This window comes from Pseudoliparis swirei, chromosome 9 (genome assembly GCF_029220125.1).
Source record: "Pseudoliparis swirei isolate HS2019 ecotype Mariana Trench chromosome 9, NWPU_hadal_v1, whole genome shotgun sequence".
Taxonomy (NCBI): domain Eukaryota; kingdom Metazoa; phylum Chordata; class Actinopteri; order Perciformes; family Liparidae; genus Pseudoliparis; species Pseudoliparis swirei.
In genome coordinates this window covers 24,548,888-24,561,191 of record NC_079396.1, presented here as the reverse complement: position 1 = coordinate 24,561,191, position 12,304 = coordinate 24,548,888, and the positions used below count along the sequence as shown (strand labels likewise).

The 12,304-nt window shown below is 43.6% G+C and overlaps 2 protein-coding genes across 7 annotated transcripts in view; both read right to left on the bottom strand.

The window, feature by feature from the left end:
• Positions 1-6,034, bottom strand: part of LOC130199422 (zinc finger protein 62 homolog) — a 44,524-nt gene extending 38,490 nt beyond the window's left edge. For 2 of the 6 annotated variants that reach the window (XR_008832820.1, XM_056422910.1), the window contains exon 1: positions 5,865-6,034. The gene's annotated coding sequence lies outside the window, so the exon portion shown is untranslated. The other 4 variants (XR_008832823.1, XR_008832827.1, XR_008832826.1 and 1 more) reach the window with 4 other exon arrangements.
• LOC130200137 (cilia- and flagella-associated protein 251-like) overlaps positions 1-12,304 on the bottom strand; it is a 281,786-nt gene that overhangs the window by 106,016 nt on the left and 163,466 nt on the right. The gene's annotated exons all lie outside the window — the stretch shown is intronic.

The following is a 12,304-nucleotide window of genomic DNA, read 5'->3' as shown; positions in this document are numbered from 1 at the left end:
TTGCCCAAAAGACAGGACCACATTAAATCTAAATAATAATTCTCATCAAAACCATGACATGTAACATACAAGGAAACAGAGACCCTAATGGACAAAATAAATAACTATGAGCTAGAAAGTGGCTCAATGAAACCGCCACCAAACGTATATTTTGACAGTCTAAATGACACGACAGCTGACGCCGATCGTATTAACATTCCATTACTGTATGTAACATAAACGGTTAATTTTATTAAAGAATATAGCCAAAATAGTGCAAAATCGTTTTCACTCAACTCACCGGCAATATAAAACCATTGTGACGGAAAGCGGACTCAGGAGCAGGAAGTGCAACAGATGGAAAGCAATTTCAGGAAACAGATTTTTAAACATAACGCTAAATAAAAATAGCTCATTAAAATAAAATTCACAAACACTCAATAATATCGTTGAACAACAAACAAAAATTCAATACATTGAAAACAAGAAATGACAGAGTGCATTTCTAACTGTTTGACAGAGTAGACCCACTATATGTAAAGAAAAGTAGCCTCCTCTCTTTAAAGTGGTCAAACTTCTCAATAACTCTGGTTAAAGTCAATCATGTCTGTAACCAGCCTGTTTCCATTATTCTGGAGGGAATGTGTCTGTTTTTCAGAACTTCTTCGTTGTGTTTTCGATGCCAGTTCGGTCTGCAAACAGGGTTGGATTCATGCTGTTAGCGAGTTAGCTCCATGTTCTTAGCTAGATAACTTGCAAGATTAGGTGCTTTACACTTGTCTGAAGCTCTTTAGATCCCTCCCCCCGTTGTAGTCCAGAGAGTTTCCGTCCCAGGACTTTGGAACACAGACAGGGGAAACAAAAACGAATTACTCATGGAGCATTCAGCTAATCAGCTCCGGTTAGCATATCGCTTGAGGAGAACCTCCGAATTGTACGTCCTCCCGCTGTCAGCGCTTTGCTGCAGAATTTTAAATGCTGTTCGGTCCCAACTCTTTCAGCCTCTTCTTGTCAATATCTGACCGTCGATTGAAAGGTGTTTGGTGTAGAGATACCAGAGTTTTCAGTCGCGATGCCATACTAACATAAAGCTTCTGTTAGCTATGTTGCTCACGTACCTCCATTGGAGCTCTGGGCAGCAGGGTTGCCAGGTCTGTGTGACACAACCAGCCCAAAACCAGCCCAATATCAGAACTCAAAATATGCCGTGCCCAAACCATATACACTGCTTTTAAAGTTCAACAGCATTGCTATCATTGCCAAATGTATTGTAATATCTACAAAGTAACAACATATGTTTAGTTTGCCAGCATTAAAGCAGTTTTCCTCAAGTTATTTCACCTAGGTCCTAAAATGGCCTTGTGTAATTAGATACAGTATATTATCATAAATAAAATGTGTGTACGTGCTGATCTGGAGTCAGTTTGGTAGGATTTGGGTATGAATAAATTATTTCATTTAAAATATGGATTTTTATTGAAAGATATTCATGTAATTTGCATGCAAAATAGGTCTACCGAACCATGACAAAAATTCAACCCGCGCAACACTTCAAAAGTGGCCCGATTCCGCAGGAAAACCGCGGACCTGGCAACACTGCTCTATGTTCCATACGGGTCTCTGATCTGCCGAATAATCCAATCGCGTGCGCACATTTGTGCGCCCCAAGATTCAGTTTCATCCGCCAATGTGAAGCGGTCATTGCCAAAACGACTGAAATGTTGTATCGATGCATTACACGTTAGACCAGCGCCTCGAAAAGGGAGGGCTTCTCTCCGTGATAATGGCGATATATTATATTTTTCACATTAACAGAGTGGTTGTTGACAGGGCTTACGGTCTCCCACACACATTTAGCTCAACACGGTATATTTACTATTTAAATGATTTGGCATATAATGTTTTTTGACAGAATTTTTTTTTTCTTCTTCTTTTTTTTTCATCTCCAAATTTTAAGAGGGGCGGCGCCCTAGCGCCCCCTATGGACGAACCGCCACTGGTGCAGACATCATTTAACGGAGCGGGGCAGCGCGTGCGCATTGATCGTGTGCTCTTTTAATGAAGTATCGATACTAAAAATATGCTAAATCACATTGTTTTTAACCTACGGGTACTCTGTTAGTATCGATACACCGTGCAGCGTGACAGCAGTAAATGTAGCGGGCTAGCGGGCTAACATTCAAGCTAACCTAACTTCCCAAACGATGTCGACATCTGAACGCTGATTGGCCGAGACGCGACACGTCCCATCAAAGATGTTCTATTGCGAAGAGCACCACTTCACATTTTCTCCGAGTCTCACTGCAATCTCAACAGCAGCGGGCCAGGTGAAAATAAATAAATAAATCGGAACGCGTCTCTGGTATTGTTCAGGGGGCCGGTCCAAATGTGGAGGCGGGCCGGAGTTTGGGGACAACTGAATTGTACACCATTCAATTTAGAGTAAAACACATGTGCTTGCTAACCGAACAACGTGAGAAAATTACCCTAACCCACAAATTCGCGAGCTATCATGTAACTCACAGGCTTTACTTTTCAAATAAGCTAACAAAAAATTCTGATGACATTTTATCCTATTGTAACGTCTCGGACGTTATGGCACTGATGTCATGGAGACGGGACAACGTTATTACTCCTCCTTTATTGGGCATCCACCAACACAGACAGCGTGCTCCTCTCAGCTCAGCAGCTCGAACGTCAACAACAACGGTTCCCGTCAACCACCCGTAACTCCCCTTTTCTGACAGGTTAACCCCGCCTCCCCTCTACTCCGCCAATCACAGGCCCGCCCCCTCGACCAGCATGCACGGTGCCACACTGATTGCCAGCCACTTCACAGGGTCGCTCACTATTAAAATCGATATGTAGTACTTTGCAGACTTACCTGGCTGACTGCCGTCTACCGCTGCCACTCACCTCGACCTTGCACTGCGGGATTAGAAAATTCCGGCAGAAACGAAACTTAACAAACATTAGTGGGCGTGTTCTTAATATTACTCCAATACGATTTACTCTGTTTTTTTACTCCCATTCGAGTGGTCATCGGAAATAATTACACTCTGAACTGAATAAAAATTACTCTTTTAGAGGAAAAATATTAACTCTGGAAAAATCACTCGTTTTCCTGTGTGATGACTGCAGCGAGCAAACATTTCACGGTAGTTTCGGCAAGGACGGCTTCTCATTGGCGGATGTAACGTGAATCTTGGGGCGCAAAAATGTGCGCCCTGGCCAATGACATCATTTCTTACTTCACGTGACTGGACTATTCAGCCAATCAGAGACCGGTAAGTTCCCTCAGCCCAGAGAGCTCCACGGAGCTACGGGAGCAGGCTGCTAACGGAGCTGTTAGCTGGAGGCTCAGTGAGTAATGCGCTGTTTAGTTTCTCCTGTCTGTTGTTCCAAAGTCCTGGGACTGAAACTCTCTGGACTACAACGGGGTGAGGGATCTAAAGAGCTGCAGACAAATGTAAAGCACAAATCGTGAAGCTAACCCTGTTTGCAGAGCAGCAGAAGGAGACCGAACTGGCATCGAAAACACAACGAAGAAGTTCTGAAAAACAGACGCATTCCCTCCAGAATAATGGTTAACAGGCTGGTTACAGACATGATTGACTTTAACCAGAGAGTTATTGAGAAGTTTGACCACTTTAAAGAGAGGAGGCTACTTTTCTTTACACGTCGTGGGGCTACTCTGTCAAACACTCAATGTAACATGTGATCTCTTTCTGACTCTATTCTGCTCTGAACCTCTTTCATGTGAGGGTGAAACTCTATTATTTTGTAAACCTCTGATACCCAACCCAATGTTCCTTAAAGCTGCTCTGAACCTCTCATGCCCAAAGTTACAGTGTGTTGATAGTTGTTGTTGGACAGTGTTGAGCACGGTGTTTTCTTGAAATAAAGCTTTGTTTTTTACAATATTCTACTCAAAACCTCTTTTCTTCTCATTGCTGAGTGCTATTTAAACCGCTGGCGTCCCAACTGCCCCCAAAAAAATTTCACCAGCCGCCACTGTTCACAACGCATGCAAATCTTTGGCCTGGATCAGAGGACCCCAACCCAATGGGAAAAGTTTCTCTCAGAAGGAACAAATAAGGAAGCACTTGCCGAATTCCTGTATGTTGCATGGAAAAATGCAGACCTTACAACAGTGGGCAAAAACCTCTGCTTGTACATAGCACATACAAACCAATGTCACTGTGTGACTGTTAAGGAGGGTGTACAGTCTGATCGTGTTGTTGAAGACCTGCAGTGTGATCATGAAGAATGTGACACAAGGGTGTTTTTACATGCACAACATGCTGCACGGGAGCGTAAAGCTGTCATCATCAAGAGCTCTGACGCTGATGTGGCAGTCATTGCTGTAAGTGTGCAGACAGATTTCCCATGCAGTTTATATGTTTTCACAGGGACTGGCAACAGGACACGTATCATTGACATTACCAAGGTGTCATCAGCTCTCGGAACCAGTGTGTGTTCAGCCTTGATCGGAATTCACACATTCTCTGGGTGTGACTCCACAAGTGCCTTTTATGGCAAAGGGAAAAAAAGACATTTTCTGTTGCATGTGAGAAAGGTGAGTACCTAAAGGCTTTTAAAAGTGTAGGTACTCACTTTAACTTGGAGCAGTCAACATTTGCACTTCTTTGCCAGTATGTGTGCCACTTATATGATCAGCCAGCTGCCGATAATGTAAATGAAGCTAGGTACAAGGCTTTCTGTATGGCATAATCAGCCTTGCCAGAAATATGCATTCCCCCAACTACTGATGCCCTCCAACAGCACTGCAAAAGGGCAAACTACCAGGCTGCAATAATGCGGTCCTGTCGCAAACAAAAAATAAGTGCTCCATCACCTGCTGGATATGGTTGGCAAACAGAGGATGGGACCTTGCACATCACCTGGATGACCAGAAATCCGGCCCCTGACAGTGTTTTGCATGTCATACACTGCGGCTGCAAAGGTGCCTGAGAGACAGGAAGATGTTCCTGTTTTTCTGCAGGATTGTGTTGCACAGACTTATGTCGTTGCTGTAATTGTGCCAACACCAAAGACACCGAGCAACTGGAACACAACTGTCCTGACACTGACAGTGAGGACTGAGCGTCCTTAATATGTTATTTCTTTTGTAGTTTTGTACAGTTTTATATATCAGTCATATTTTTCATAAAGATTGTTTCTATTGTTCATCAGTGTTGTTTTCATTTGTGGACGAATGAATGAATGAATGAACGAACGAACAAATGGTCAAAAGACTGTACTTCCTACTGAGGTAGGAAGTACAGTCTTTGCCTTGATTTCTTCAGTGTGTGCTGGGTGTTCACAGTCCATGTTAGATCGTCAGTAAGGTGTATTCCCAGGTATGTCAAACTTGATCTAAATGACTTAACATAAGCATAACATGATCGTATATTTGCCTCATTGTTCATATTGGACGCGGCTATGTATACAGCACTATTTAGAATCCATTTAGCCCACTTTTAAGGGTGTTTTCGTCTTTATCGCCAACGTTGAATCCAACCACGGGAGCCGCCATCTTGCCATTCTGTTGACAAAAAGCAGCTACCTCATTGGTGTAGACCGATCACGTGTCGAACCGTGCCACCACTGGCGACCAAGATCCGATGACGCTCTGGAGAAACTAGTTCGGCATAAAACATAGTCGCATCGAGAATCGAAGGCAAATTCAGCGACGGACTTTTTTTGGTAGGTTAGCACAACTCGTTCTTTTTTATGAGCTAACGATTGTGTAGATGCGCGACTGTGGAGCGGGTTGAAACGAAAACAGTGTTCACATTACGGCCTATCAGTACATGATGTGAATACTTCCTCCAGAACTGGTTCCATCAGGTTAAAGTGATAAAGAAACAAAGAGAACCAACCTGCTCGCTGTAACTTCTGGGTTGAAAATGGCGTCCAGTAGTTTCCGTTGGCGCTCGCGCTCCTCTATTAAACTACAACGTTCCTCCTCGGACTTCGACGTTTCACATTTTCACGAACTCACGGAAAACCGTTGACTCCACTCGGGTCCGTCCACTTCCAGCTCGCGCTGCTGTTTCGCCTCTTCTGTTCCTCTCGAGCTTCCGTAGCCCGGTCTTTCTTCTTTTTGTTTTTAGGCGGCTGGCATCCAAACTGGTGCATTACCGCCACCTACTGCCTTTCTTTGCGAACTAGAAATAGCAAGCCCTTTATCCCCTCAAAAAGAAAAGAAAATAAATTAAAATAAACTAAACTAAGAAGGGAGCCCTGTCACCTTCAGTGCCCTAAATTCTTCTCTTCAACCCTGTCTCCTTCAGATACTGCAGCACCCTTCCTGCCCCCAAGGATAATGCATCCCTCAATTGCACCCCTCCTCCTGCCAGCCTCCTCTTCAACCTGCCTCGCTCGTTTCCAAATTTCTGGCAATGCCACATGATATGATCCACCGTTTCTGCTGTCTTGCAGTACTCGCACAGTCCAGTTGGGTGTTTTTTAATTAATTGCATTGTATTGTTTAGCTTTGTATGTCCAATCCTGAGTCTACTCAATATGTTTTCTTCTCTAGTGCTAAATATTGTTGTCCTCCCCTTGTTAACATCCTTCTGAATAGTATACAGATGTCTTCCTGTGCCTCCTGCCTCCCAACTGTGCTGCCATTCCTTCATAATGTTTACCTTTATTATTGATTTAGCTTCTGATCTGCTAAATAAAATATCCTTCTTGTTCTGACATTCCAATGCTTGCTTTGCTAGTTTATCTGCTGCTTCATTTCCCTTTACCCCTCTATGTGCCGGCACCCACATGAATGCTACCAAAATACCCAGATGCTTAAGACGGAAAAGTGCTTCGTGTATTTCATTGATTAAGTCCTGCCTGCTGTTAGATGCGAGTGATTGTAATGACATTAATGTTGAACTGGAATCGAACAAATGATGACCTTACTTATCTGAACCTCCTCCACCCACTGTAGTGCTGCTAGAATGGCCAATGTCTCGACTGTATACACCGACAGATGGTCTGACGATCTCCGTTTTACTTCATATCGAAAAGATGGGATGGTGACCGCAAAACCGGTTCTACCTGTACGAGGATCTTTCGATCCATCCGTGAATGCCGGAGTAAATGATTTATATGTCGTCTTTAGCCGATCCTCCACCATTCCTGCAATATTGTCAATGTTTTTAAGTGCTTGGGTTTTGTTCAGAGTGAGAAAAAATTGATCAACTAATACTGAGGAAAATAACCAAGGAGGTGTTACCGACAGCGACACGGTAGCAGTGGATTTGATCTGATTCAACCCCATCTCCCTTGCAAATTGTCCACTACTCCACGCAAAGCAGCCCGTTTGTCCCTTTGGCTTTCCCAACACGGCATGAGCCCCTTTGTGGTTGGCTGCTTGTCCACGGAATGCCCTTCAGATTGGCCCAATAGCTCAACATTAATTGTTTACGTCTCAAATGCAGCGGCATCTCACCCACCTCCACCTGGAGAGCAGACACAGGACTTGTTCTCAAAGCCCCACAACAAAGTCTCATAGCCTGAGATTGCACCACATCCAACTTTTTAAGTGACGTTTTGCCGCAGTTCCAAACGCTATACACCCAGAATCAAAACTGATCTCATCAGCGCAATATAAATATTCTTCATTGCAGGCCTGCTGGCTCCCATTCCGACCCGGTTAGACACCTCATCACATTTAAAATATGTTTACATTTCCTAACTATCATCTGAATCTGCTCATTCCATGTTAGCTTATCATCGAACCACACCCCTAGAAACCTAAAACTTTCACTTGCTCAATAATTTGCCCATATAGCTTTTGCTGAGTAACCACTCCTCTCTTCCTAGTAAAGCAGATTGTTTTAGTTTTCCCCACAGAAAACTTGAATCCCCATGCATAAGACCATCTTTCTACTTCATTCACGGCCTCTTGTACCTTCCCTTTAATATGGTTTATGTTCTTCCCCCTCTTCCACAACGCTCCATCATCTGCGAATAGGGATCGTCCAATATCACTCTGAACTCGAAGGAACACATCATTTATCATGATGGAGAACAGTATTGGACTGATTACACGACCCTGAGGTGTACCATTCTCCACCGGGTATCTTCTCGATAGTGCTGTCCCAATTCTGACTTGGATAACTCTGTCAAGTAAAAAGTCTTTAATCTAATTGTATACTCTGCCCCCTATTCCCATAATATTCAACTTAATCATCAACCCTTCCTTCCAAACCATGTCATATGCCTTTTCCACATCAAAAAACACCGCCATCACTGACTCCTTATTTACCTGGGCTTTTTAGATTTCTGTCTCTCAACAAATAATTGGGTCCATAGTTCCTCTACCTTTCCGAAATCCACTTTGATGAGGTGTTATCATTCCCTGGTCTCCATATAATAGCTTAATCTCTCGGTTATCATTCTCTCCATAATTTTACCGACATGAGAGGTTAGTGCTATGGGTCTATAATTTGTTGGATTTGATGAATCTTTGCCCGGTTTCCTGATTGGAATAATCACAGCTTCTTTCCATGATCTAGCAAGTCTCCCCATTTCCCAAATTTTATTATAAAATGATACCAATTTCGTCATTGCTAACCTACCTAAATGCTTCAGCATTATATAACATATTTCATCCTTCCCTGGTGATGTCAATCCGGCTCTTTCTATCCCCCTTTTAACCTCTTCCAAAGTAAATGGGGCATCCATTGAACTATTAACATTGTCTCTTCTTTCCAGAGCACCAGGATGAGCCGACCGTGTCCTTTCCCTCCCTAATTTACCCTCTCCTGTAAGGTTGCCAGAGCTGTTTTTTTCTGTTAACGCTTTTGCCATCATCTCTGCCCTCTCCCCATCTGTCGCTGCCGTTTCCTCCCTTTCTTCAGTACTGGATACTGCCATACTTTTCTGATTCCTCTCATGCTTCTGATCATCCCCCAAATCTCTCCCACAGGTGTTGATCTCCCAATTCTACGACAGTAATTCCTCCAGCTTTCCCTTTTGCTTTCGAATGGTTCCCGTACTCTTGCCTCGCTTGTTTGTACTGGATCAGATTCTGGAAGTTATGTGTTCTTTTAACAGTTTAAGAGCTTTGTTTCTTTCTTTCCTACTCTCCCACATTCCTCTGTCCACCAGGGACCCCCTTTCATCCTTCCTTTACTTTTAGCTATTGCTTGTTTTGCTGCTTCCAGTATTGTAAATGTCATTTTTATATCAACCTCGTCAACATCTTCATTTAAGTCTATTTTATCCATTTCTTGCTCGCATATATATTTGAAAAGTTCCCATTTTGCCCTATTAAACACCCACTTACCTATCAACTCTCCCTGTTCCTTACTCCTTTGTAATGCTATTTTACACTTTATTGGAAATGATCACTGCCCACTGACGTTTCCTCTACCTCCCACTCGCATATCCCTGCTAAACTCCTCGATACAATGGTTAAGTCTGGCGCCGACATGTTCCCTGTGTGCACATCTAGTCCCTCTGCCATCGTTTAAACAAACCAAATTGTGTTCCTCTAGTAATTCTTCCATTACCTCCCATTGAGATCTGTTCTTGCTCCACCCCATAATGTACTATGTGCATTAAAATCTCCACATACCACCACCTTGTTGCCACCTATCCTTTCAATTTGTGCCAATCTATTCACCTCTAATTTTTTACAGGGATTATAAAATGTACAACTATGACCTCTCCTTCCCTTGCCCAGATCTCCACAGTTACATATTCGAGCTCGGTCCCTATCTTCACCTCTCTAAATGTGACGTCTTCACTAATAAATGTGGCACATCCTCCTCTGACCACCCTCCCTATCACACCTAACACACGCATATCCAGCTAGTCTGAAGTCCAAATTTGGTTTTAACCATGTTTCCTGTATGCATGTGACATCTGGCTTACAGGCATATCCCAACATATTTTTGAATTCTTGTCCATTTGCCAACAAACTCCGAGCATTCCATTGTAGAATTAACATGATGATTAATCCTGTGAGCATGATTCTTTGGTTAACTGCCCTGTTTCCTAAGCTCTTCCTGTACCGCCATCCCAGTTATTCCGTGAATATTTAAGTATCTTGCTGCACTTTTTACTATTATTTCAATTTTCTCAGATCTCCCTTTTGCCTGGAATGTGCAGTTAACCACTTCTGCCATGAAAAACACAAAGTTCTCCTTATTTACTGCCATTATATTCTCATCTTCCCTTTGACTCTTAGTCGATAGTTGCTCACTTGGCTGTTGAGCCGGTTCCTTCCTTATTACATCTCCCCCCCCTCTTTCCCCCCCTCTTTCCCCCCCACTTTCCCTCTGAGCCCTCTTTGCTGCTTCTGCATACCAGTGGCGGGCCGTCAGGGCCAGCAAGGCCTTCTCTGCTGGCCTAAACATCATCAGAATATATATTTTTTTCTAAATATATTTTCCCACAAATATGTATTCAATTATTTCCCAGGGTAAGAGTTATTCTCTTAATTTCATAGCGTTCCTCTTGGTTACGCTGCTGCAGGCGCCAGGTTGAGATTTGGAGGGCTGGTCTTTATGTTAGATCTTTATCCAATCATATTCAGCCATCGGTGTGTTGCCAGGGGCTAAAATCTGCCCTTAGGCCTTCAGAATCAACATTGCGGCGCTGGTAGCTTTGGTGAATGGAATGACAATGTTGTGTCAACCAATCAGCTTTAGAGTTGGCTCCTCTAGGCCTTCTAGCTGGCCCCGAACCGGCACAGGAGCCAGCTAGCAGGCGGAGTGCTGCACGTCTTTTGATTGGATTACCAATATTGAGAGGCGGGGCCTATGGGCAGGTAAATGCAGAACCTCAGAACTAGGCAACTGAATTTGATAGACTGTACAACAGAGTCATTGAAGTCTTCTTGAGGAAAGAAAGAAGGATGGATTTTGTGTTCAAATAATCAGTCTTTGGTGAGTAGGCATACAATGCATTCTATTTTTTCTTAAATGTGTATGTATGTTTGGCACAAAATAAAATGGCAAATAGCCTATGTTGCAAATTATTTGTTTTCTTTCTTTTATTTTCAGTGAATAGTTATGTGTCTTTATCATCACAGTGAAACTGCTTTGGGTGCGACAATGCCCTGTTTAGTGAACAAACTAGTGCAAGTGACTTTTTTTTCTTTTCTCCGTCCCGCGCGCATTCTGCAGCGCGCGAGACGGAGAGCCGAGAGAAATGACATGCTGTTGTGTAGATACGATCAACATCAGACGGCTGTTTAGTTTAATAAATGAACAAAGACGTGCTATAGAGAAAATGACGGGGGCGGGCCAATTTTTTTTAATGTCATGCGATCTACCAATACTACGCCGCGAAAGATGTATTGAGCAGCCCTGGTCTAGAGCCATGGCATCATAATGAGAGTAATAAGAGGTGGATTAATTCGGGTGGGACTGTGTAGGACCTCACTGAAGGCCCAGGCCCCAGGCCCACGGCCCGCCACTGACTCTACATACACACTAACATCTTCACACACATACACACACTTACACTTACCTCTACACACACATACACACACTTACATCCACACACACATACGCATTTACATCTACACACACTTACACACACTTACATCTACACACACCTACACACACTTACATCTACACACACCTACACACACTTACATCTTCACACACATACACACACTTACATCTACACACACATACACACTTCACTTACCTACACACATACACACCTACACACACTTACTTACACACACACACACACACACACACTTACACTTAGACACACCCACACACACAAGTCAATAATGCACAATGAGGCAGGAGGCCAGGCCCAGGTCCGGGCCAAGGGCCGAGCCAGAACTGCCCAGACACAGCCAGGTCCGATGGACCCTGTGAGGCGAGAAGGCACAAAGACTCCGGGGAGGAAGCAGTTAGTAATGTGTGATGGAGAGATGTAAATTCATCCATAAGGAGAGAGAGAAGAGGAGAGAGGTGCTCAGTGTATCCTAGACGTCCCCCAGGAGCCGATCAGCCTCTAGCAGCATCTCTAGGTCTGGACCAGGTGAACCTGACTCAGCACTAACTAGAAGACCATCAAGAGGAAAGACTTCAGGCTCCATGAGGGGACTGTGTCTGCCTCCAGGACTGAAGGTGGAGCTGGTTCCATCAAAGAGGAGGAGCTTGATACCTGAAGGCTCTGGCTCCCATCCTACTTTTTATGACTAGGAACCACGAGTAGCCTCGCATTTAGTCATTACTTTACTTTCTTACTTACAGTGTGACATATCTCCCTGTGTGTGTTTAAAAAAAGATTAATAATAAATGAATAGTTAACACAGGTCATTTGGATCATGGAGGTCTGGATC